The following is a 10,076-nucleotide window of genomic DNA, read 5'->3' as shown; positions in this document are numbered from 1 at the left end:
CATGTTGGGTCAAACAACTTTGAAGAGCTACCTAGCTTCAGAGCTGCCTGAAGAGTTGGCTGAGGCCTTCTTTAAGAGCCCATAACAGCCCCTCTTCTGCTCAATCCTTCTTTTCCTTCTCTTCTGAAGAACACTCCCCCAGGAAATTTCTAGCATGCTGATCTCCATCTCAGAGGTGGCTTCTGGGGAATTCAACCTGGGGCATTGCCTGATGTGGATCCAGGCTGCCCCAGGAAGAGAAGCCCAAGGTGTTCTGGCCTACATACTGACCTATGTCATCCTCCCAGAAGTATAGGAGTCCCGACCTGATTCAACCCGATTCATACCCAAAGTTATACGACCACTCGATAACCAGACCCCACCTGCACTGATACCATTTTAACAACTTTTTTAAAGTGATCTTTCCTTTTTCTTGTAAAGAAATAACTCACATACCTATGCCTTATAAATTTAGTCCTACCCTCAACCCACTGCAGCTCTTCATTGCCCATGGGTCCTGTCCCCATGCCTGCAGCTCTTCACTGCCCAGGGGTCCTGTCCCCATGCTTCCAGCCCTTCACTGCCCATGGGTCCTGACCCCATGCCTCCAGCCCTTCACTGCCTATGGGTCCTGTCCCCATGCTTCCAGCCCTTCACTGCCCTTGGGTCCTGTCCCCATGCTTGTAGCCCTTCACTGCCCATGGGTCCTGTCCCCATGCTATTCTCTGAATAAAAGAGCACTACTACCAGACCTTGAGAGTCCAAGAAATCTTTCTTTTGACTCCTCGGCTCGCCCAGCCTGCATCATTGACCACTGGCTTCCGTGGAAATTGATAAACAGAAACTTCATTATATTGGAGTGTGGAGGCCAAAAGGGGGAGCTCTCACATCCTACCATGATTGCAGAGCTCAAAAGGAAGGAGAAAAACTTTCTCTTCTTGACTGGCAAGAAGCTCAGCCAATGAGAAAGGTCACAGTTCAGCCAATGAAAACTATACTTTGAATTCCCAGTCTCCCCCAACAGACTCTTTGTTTACAATTTCCTCTTTTCCTCTATAGAAAGAATTTCTCCTCCCTTGTTGCTAGGGACTTGCAGTGGCTCAGTAAGGTTGCAGACCCTGAATTGCAATTTTTTGCTGATCCCAAATAAACCCATTTTTGCTGGAGAAATAACTGGCTATTTGTTTAAGGTCCACACTACCTGCTCTAACAGAGGAGGACTTTCCTATCTTGCACAGCACTCCTCCATGCTCTGTCCCTACCACAGCTTCCCCTCATTCCACCTTCTCTGTGTAGTTATCTTACCATTTATAGATAAATCAACATGCAGTATAATGGCAATGTAATTATCATTCACAGCTGAGTCACATCGTTTACTATATTCTCTTTCATGAACTTTCTATTTCTCCTGATGTAAATAGTTGTCTCATATTTTTACCTCCTTGGTTTTTGTACCAATTATCTCCTCATTCCAGTCTTAAAATGAATTCTCCTCTGAACATGGTCACACATATTAGCTATTTAATCAGTCTCATATTATTCTAAGAGACATCCCTTTCCGAGGCCTCTGCTCTGCTCTAATCTGGCTGTTCTATGGCTGCTGACTGTTGTTATCTTAGTATTTCTGTTCACCATCATTCTGGGCATTGCTTTCACTTTTCCCCTGTGTTGTAGTCCTTGTTTCCTGGATCCCATATCTTCCTCTTTCTTGGTTTACTTCTTCATTTCAGGGGCAGGGGAGCACATTCTCTAGTAGTTTTCTGAAAAAGGGTGTATGGGAGGTAAACTTTTAAGACCTTGATCTTCTGAAAATGTCTTTATTCTCTCCTCATACTTGGCTGATAGTTTGGTTGAGTATAGAATTTTAGATTAGGAATCATTTCCTCAGAATTTTGAAGGCATTTTTCCACTATCTTCCAACTTCCACGGACGCTGGTGGGAAGATCCTGTCTTTTTTATGTGACTTGTCTCTTTGTTTTTTGATCCCTGAAAACTTTTAGGATTTTTATGTTTACCCTGGTGTTCAGAATACTCACGATAAAGTGACCTGAGTCTCTCTGCATTCAACAACTGGCAATGAGACATTTAAGTTTTGAACCTTACATCCTTTCAGTTCTAGGAAATTTTCTCTTACTATTTCTTTGATGCTATCTCCTTACCATTTCTTTGTACTCTCAGATGTTGGACCTCCTGGCTTGATAGTCTAGTTTTCTTGTCATTTTCTTTCTCTTTCTGTTTCCGACTTCGTATGCTAATTAGGGATATTTTCTCAACTTTTCCTTCCAATCCTTCTGCTGATTACTATTTTACTTTATTTTTCCTATCGTTTACTTCCACGAGTTCTTTCTTATTCTCTGAATGTTCCTCCTTTTTTTTTTTTTAATAGTATCTAGTTTTTATTTCAGAGACTCCATAACTTGTCTGAGTATAATAATTGCAGGGTTGTTTTTTTCTTAGTTTTTCCCCTTCTTTCGTCTTTCTTCCTTTCTTTTGTTTATACTGTCCTTGCCTTTTATGTTAGAGACTTTCTGCAAGTGTCAGTGACCTTTTGCTACCCAATGATTATTATTATTTTAAGAGTGATACACCAGAAGCTGATAAGCAGCTCTATGTGCTCAGAGGGAGCTGGTCCACTGGTGGACTTTACCATCAGGCCATTTTGTGAAGCTCAAAAGAGTCAGTATCTATGGTTTTTTCTCTTGAGCTAGTCAGTTTTCCTAGAGAAGAAATTTCCTTTTTTTCTGCTTGGAAGTTATATACTCTTGTTGCTAGTGTTTTTGGGAAAGGGAGCTGGAGTTTGCAGCATTCACTATGCCAATTTTTAAAAACTCCTTCTTTTAAGTCCAAGTCTCTCCTTATGCTACTCTCCTCCCAGCACATCAGCTCTGCCTGGCGTCCTTGAGTCTTGGAGCCCCAGTAGTTCAACTGCTCCAGAGAGTAAATGCGTCTTCTGTTTGAGAAGGCATGTTTGCTTCGTTGCATGGGGTGGGGAAGATCAGGGTTAAAATTGCATTTATAAACGACTTTCAAATAGTCCTCTTCTTTTCAGCCTCACCCACAACCCCGTTTTCAGAGGTACCCATTGCCTCTCATTCCTGTCTTTCTACAATCTGTCGTAGGAATAGATTTACATCTTTTAGACTTAGATGCTTGGATTTCAGCTTTCTCTGGACTGCTCAGTCAGTTCTCTTTTCCGTTTCCAGGAAGATTTCTTCTTTTGTGTGCTGGCATATATTTTCCTAGTTGTGCGTGTGCGTGCGTGTGTGCACCACGTTTCCTCTTTGCAATCATTGCTGTGGTGTGGAGGGAGGGAGTGGAGATACAATTTTTATTCTTTTTTCCATGTTTAAATGACAGTCTGAGGGACAGTGTGAGGAGGAGTCTCATTATTTTTTTTAAATTTAGAAAAATCCCCTTTCTTGAGCTATAAAGAAGTCTCATTCTTTCAGCTACATGCATAAGAACATTACAGAGAGTATCATTTCCACTGAAAAGATATGGGCCCTCAGAGTTAGTGACCAGCCTAACTCTGGCGATACAGTATAATTCAGTATCAGTTAATTGTTACCCAAGAAGGCCCAGAGGTGAGGAAAAACAGGCTAGAGTGGAGGGTAGCATGCTGTTTGACATTCTTTGGGTGATTCAAATTGTGTGAGACATGGGGATACAGAAATAGGAAGGGCAAGTCCCGGACTAACCAGTTTGAGGGCTTGAAGAACAGTATGAATAAGCATGTCAACGGAAGATTTTTTTCCTTTTAATTTTTTTCCTTTGAGGCCTACCTTTGTGCTAGGTGAAAAAGAGGCTGAAGTTAAATAAGTAACTTTATGTGTTGCTTCTATTGCTTCTACTTTAGTACACTTTAGTTTAGAACTTACCATTTATAACTTGTCTACTTCAAAAGGATAAGAGGTTGTTTAATATGTTTACAAAGCAGACAATCAGCTGAATATCCTCTATTTGCCCCTCCAGATAGCTGGGATCTGCTGTCTGCTATCTGTGCTGGAGACTCAGACAGGCTCCATCAGCTCAGCTCTTGTACCATCTGGCTTTCTGTTGGACCCAACCCAAGGAAAGCTGCAACAAGAGATCTAAGGAAGGAAGGAGAATCAATTCAGGGTATTTCCTCTCTAGCTTTCTCAACAAGGGTGACTTCTCTTCTCAAGGCACCAACTCTACATGACTCTCCCTACTGCTTACGCCTCTTTTCCTTTATCGTGCAACTGGGATCCCCTCTTGCTCTGTAATTTTGGTGGGGAGCACAGCTAAGACGATATCTGAACTTTGAGACAGGAGGCATATTGTTGAAATGGAATAGTTTTAGACAAGTGGGCTGTGTGCCTTGGGAACTGAAGCACTACAGGGTGGCAAGGGGAGTGGCTTTGCTTCTTGGGCTTTTTTTCTGCCTCTGGGTACATGACTGAGGGATCCAGGTTGCCAATATGTGAATTTAGTGAGTGTCTTTTAATGACTCTTCTTTCACACCCTCATACTTAAAAAGTAAACTAAATGGATATGCTTGTAGCTGCTGGCATTGGCTGAGTATTTATTATTTTGCAGAATGTTACACTGATTTATTTTTTATTGAGTTCATAATAGTTTACATTATTGTGAAATTTCAGTTGTACATTATTTCTTGTCTGTCACCACCCAAGTGCTCCCCTCACCCCCTGTGCCCACCCCAGCCCCATTCCCCTGGTAACCACTTTCTTTGTGCATGTGTTTGTTTATATTCCACTTATGAGTGAAATCATATGGTGTTTGTCTTTCTCAGTCTGGCTTATTTCGCTTAGCATAATGCCCTCCAGGTCCATCCATGTTGTTGCAAATGGGATGATTTTGTCTTTTTTTATGGCTGAGTAGTATTCCATTATATATATATACCACATGTTCTTTATCTAACCATCAGCCAATGGGCACTTGGATTGTTTCCATGTCTTGGCTATTATGAATAGTGCTGCAATGAACGTAGGGGTACATATGTTACTTTGGATTGTTGATTCCATGTTGTTTGGGTAGATACCCAGTAGTGGGATAGCTGGGCCATATGGTATTTCTATTTTTAGTTTTATGAGGAATCTCCATACTGTTTTCCATAGTGGCTACACCAGTTTGCATTCCCACCAGCAGTGTATGCAGGTTCTCTATTCTCCACATCCTCTCCAACATTTGTTTTTTGTTTTTCTCTCTTTCTTGCGGGGGTGGGGGGGGGGGAGATTAGCCCTGAGCTAACACCTGCCACCAATCCTCCTCCTTGTGCTGAGGAAGACAGGCCCTGAGCTAACATCCATGGCCATCTTCCTCTATTTTATATGTGAGATGCCTGCCACAGCATGGTCTGACAAGCGGTGCAGACGTCTGCACCCAGGATCCAAAACCACGAACCCTGGGCCAGTGAAGTGGAACGTGCAAACTTATCCGCTGCACCACCAGGCCGGCCCCTGTTATTTTTAGTCTTAGTGATTATAGCCTTTTTAACAGGTGTAAGGTGGTATCTTAGTGAAGTTTTGATTTACATTTCCCCAGTGATTAGTGACATTGAATGTATTTTCATGTGTTTATTGGCCATCTGTATAGCTTTGGAAAAATGTCTGTTCATTTCCTTTGCCCATCTCATAATCAGGCTGTTTGTTTTTTTATTCAGTTGTGTGAGTTCCTTATATATTATGGAGATCAACCCCTTGTTGGATATATGATTTGCAAATATTTTCTCTGAATTGGTGAGTTGTCTTTTAGTCTTGATCCTAGTTTCTTTTGCCTTGCTGAAGCTCTTTAGTCTGATGAAGTCCCAGTTATTTATTTTTTCTTTTTTTCCCTTGTCTGAGAAAACATGGTATTTGAAAAGATCCTTTTAAGTTCGATGTCAAAGAGTGTACTACCTATATTATCTTGCAGAAGTTTTATGACTTCAGGACTTATCTTCAAGTCTTTGATCCATTCTGAGTTTATTTTTGTGTATGGGCGTGAGATAATGGTCTACTTTCATTATTTTGCATGTGGCTGTCCAGTTTTCCCAACATAATTTATTGAAGAGACTGTCTTTTCTCCATCGTATGCTCTTGGCACCTTTGTCAAAGATTAGCTGTCCACAGACGTGCGGTTTTATTTCTGGGCCTTCAGTTCTGTTCCATTGATCTGTGTGCCTGTTTTTTGTACCAGTACCATGCTGTTTTGATTACTATGGCTTTGTAGTACACTTTGAAGTCAGGCACTGTGATGCCTCCAGCTTTGTTCTTTTTTCTCAGGATTGCATTAGCAATTCAAGTTCTTTGGTTGCCCCATATGAATTCTAAGATTCTTTGCTCTATTTCTGTGAAGAATGTCACTGGGATTCTGATTGGGATTGCATTGAATCTGTAGATTGCTTTATGTAGTATGGACATTTTAACTATATTTACTCTTCCAACCCATATGCACGGAATCTCTTTCTATCTCTTTATGTCATCATCTATTTCCTTCAATAATGTCTTATAGTTTTCATTGTATAAGTCCTTCACCTCCTTGGTTAAATTTATTCGTAGATATTTTATTCTTTTTGTTGCAATTATAAATGGAGTTGTATTCTTGAATTCTCTTTCCATAAGTTCGTTATTAGAGTATAGAAATGCAACTGATTTTTGTAAGTTGATTTTCTACCCTGCAACTTTACTGTAGTTGTTAACTATTTCTAATAGTTTTCCAATGGATTCTTTAGGGTTTTCTATATATAAGATCATGTTGCCTTCAAACAGTGAGAGGTTCACTTCTTCACTCCCCATTTGGATTCCTTTTATTCTTTTCTCTTGACTAATTGCTCTGGCCAAAACCTCCAATACTATGTTGAAAAAGAATGGTGACAGTGGGCGTCCTTGTCTTATTCCTGTTCTCAGAGGCATAGCATTCAGTTTTTCCCCATTGAGTATGATGTTGGCTGTGGATTTGTCATATATGGCCTTTATTATGTTGAGGTAATTTCCTTCTATCCCCATTTTGTTAAGAGTTTTTATCATAAATGGCTGTTGGATCTTATCAAATGCTTTCTCTGCATCTATGGAAATGATCATGTGGTTTTTATTCCTCATTTTGTTAATGTTGTGTATCACATTGATTGATTTACGGATGTTGAACAGTCCCTGTGTCCCTGATATAAATCCCACTTGATCATAATATATGATTTTTTTTGATATATTGCTGTATTTGATTGCCAATATTTTGTTGAGGATTTTTGTATCTACGTTCATCAGTGATATTGGCCTGTAGTTTTCCTTTTTTGTATTGTCCTTGTCAGGCTTTGGTATCAGAGTGATGTTGGCCTCATAGAATGTGTTAGGAAGTGTTCCATCTTCCCTAATTTTTTGGAATAGCTTGAGAAGGATAGGTATTAAATCCTCTCTGAAAGTTTGATAGAATTCTCCAGGGAAGCCATCTGGTTCTGGGCTTTTAATTTTGGGGATGCTTTTGATTACTGTTTCAATCTCTTTATTTGTGATTCGTCTATTCAGATTACCCATTCCTTATTGATTTAGCTTTGGGAGGTTGTAAGAGTCTAAGAATTTATCCATTTCCTCTAGATTGTCCATTTTGTTGGCATATAGCTTTTCATAGTATTCTCTTATGATCCATTGTATTTCTGTGGTATCTGTTGTTATTTCTCCTCTTTCATTTCTAATTTTATTTATCTGAGCTTTCTTTCTTTCTTTCTTTGTAAGTCTGGCTAGGGGTTTGTCAATTTTGTTTATCTTCTAAAAGAACCAGCTCTTTGTTTCATTGATCCTTTCTACTGCCTTTTTTGTTTCAATAGAATTTACTTCTGCTCTGATTTTTATTATTTCTCTCCTTCTGCTGACTTTGGGCTTTATTTATTCTTTTTCTAAATCAGTTAGGTGTAGTTTGAGATTGCATATTTGGGATTTTTCTTTTTTGTTAAGGTGACCCTATATTGCAATGAATTTCCCTTTTAATATGGCTTTTGCTGCATCCCATATGAGTTGGTGTGGTGTGTTTTCATTTTCATTTGTCTCCATACAATTTTTTATTTCTCCTTCAATTTCTCCAATGACCCATTGGCTGTTCAATAGTGTGTTGTTTAGTCTCCACCTGTTTGTCCCTTTCTCAGCTTGTTTCTTGTAATTAATTTCTAGCTTCATAGCATTGTGATTGGAAAAGATGCTTGTTATTATTTCAATCTTCTTAAATTTATTGAGGCTTACCTTGTTCCCCAATGCATGGTCTATCCTTAAGAATATTCCATGTGCACTCCAGAAGAATGTGTATTCTGCTGTTTTTGGATGGAGTGTTCTATATATGTCTATTAAGTCCAACTGGTCTAGCTTTTCATTTAATTCTGCTGTTTGCTTGTTGATTTTCTGTCTGGATGACCTATCCATTGATGTAAGTGGAGTGTTGAGGTCCCCTACTATTATTGTGTTATTATTATCTTCTTTTAGGTTTGTTAATAGTTGCTTTATGTACTTTGATGCTCCTGTGTTAGGTGAATAGCTATTTATAAGTGTTGTTTCTTCTTGATGGAGTGTCCCTTTGATCATTATATACTGCCCCTCTTTGTCTCTCTTTACCTGTCTTATCTTGAAGTCTACTTTGTCTGATATAAGTATTGTTACACCTGCCTTCTTTTGTTTGCCATTAACTTGGAGTATTGTCTTCCATACCTTCACTCTGAGCCTGTGTTTGTCATTGGAGCTGAGACGTGTTTCCTGGAGGCAGCATATTGTTGGATCTTGTTCTTTAAACCATCTCACCACTCTGTGTATTTTTATTGGAGAATTCAATCCATTTACGTTAAGGTTCATTATCAATATATGAGGGATTAATGCTGCCATTTTATTGCTCATTTTCCAGTTGTCGTGCATTTCCTTTGTTTCTCATCCTGTGTATTTTGGTCTACCAATTGAGCTATGCAGTTTTATACATTGTGTTTCTTTGTTTTCTCCTTATTTATTATTTATGTCTCTGTTCTGCTTTTTTGTTTAGTGCTTACCATGAGGCTTGTATTCAAAATCTCGTAGATAAGATAGTCCATTTTCTCATGGCCTCTTATTTCCTTAGACTAAACTGATTCAGTCCCTTTCCCCTCCTAGGTTGCTTTTCTCACATCTTATTCCATCTTGTGTTGTGAGTTTGTGGTTAAAATGAAAAGATTATCTTTGTTTTTTGGTATTTTCTTTCCCTTCATCTTTAATGCTATACTTGAGTATTTGCTAACCTGTTCTGATGTATAGCTACAATTTTATGACTTTGTCTACCTATTTACCTCCTTACTCCATGCTTTGTAACCCCCTTCTCCCTCTTTTTTTTCAGGTACGAGGGCCTCCTTGAGGATTTCTTGTGTGTGTGTGTGTGTGTGTGTGTCGGGGGGGTGGAGTCTTGCGGCTACAAACTCCCTTAGCTTTTGTTTATCTGGGAAAGTTTTTATTTCTCCATAACATCTGAAGGATATTTTTGCTGGATAGAGTATTCTTGGCTGAAAGTTTTTGCCCTTCAAAGATTTGAATATGTCATTCCAGTCTCTCCTAGCCTGTAAGGTTTTCGTAGAGAAATCTGCTGAAAGCCTGATAGGAGTTCCTTTGTAGGTTGTTTTCCTCTGCCTTGCTGCCCTTAGTATTTTTTCTTTGTCATTTACTATTGCCAGTTTCACTACTATATGCCTTCCAGTATGTTTTTTTTACATTGATATACTTAGGAGATCAGATAGCCTCTTCCATAGATTTCCATCTCCTTCCCTAGGTTTGGAAAGTTCTCTGCTATTATTTCTTTGAACAAGCTTTATGCTCCATTTTCCTTCTCTTCTCCCTCTTGAATACCTATAATTCTCATGCTGCATTTCCCAATTGAGTCAGATACTTCTCAGAGACTTTCTTCACTTCTCTTTAGTCTTAGTTCTCTCTTCTTATTTATCTGGAGCACTTCAACATGTCTATCTTTGATTTTCCTGATTTTCTCCTCTATGATGTCCACTCAAGCATTCAGGAAATCCATATTTTGTTTTATCTCTTCCATTGTGTCTTTCATCTCCAATATTTCCAATTGATTCTTCTTTATAGTTTCAATCTCTTTTGTGAAGTAGCTCCTGAACTCACTGAATTGTTTCTCTACATTTT

The sequence above is a fragment of the Equus caballus genome, chromosome 30 (genome assembly GCF_041296265.1).
Source record: "Equus caballus isolate H_3958 breed thoroughbred chromosome 30, TB-T2T, whole genome shotgun sequence".
NCBI lineage: Eukaryota > Metazoa > Chordata > Mammalia > Perissodactyla > Equidae > Equus > Equus caballus.
This window is presented reverse-complemented; position numbering follows the sequence as displayed.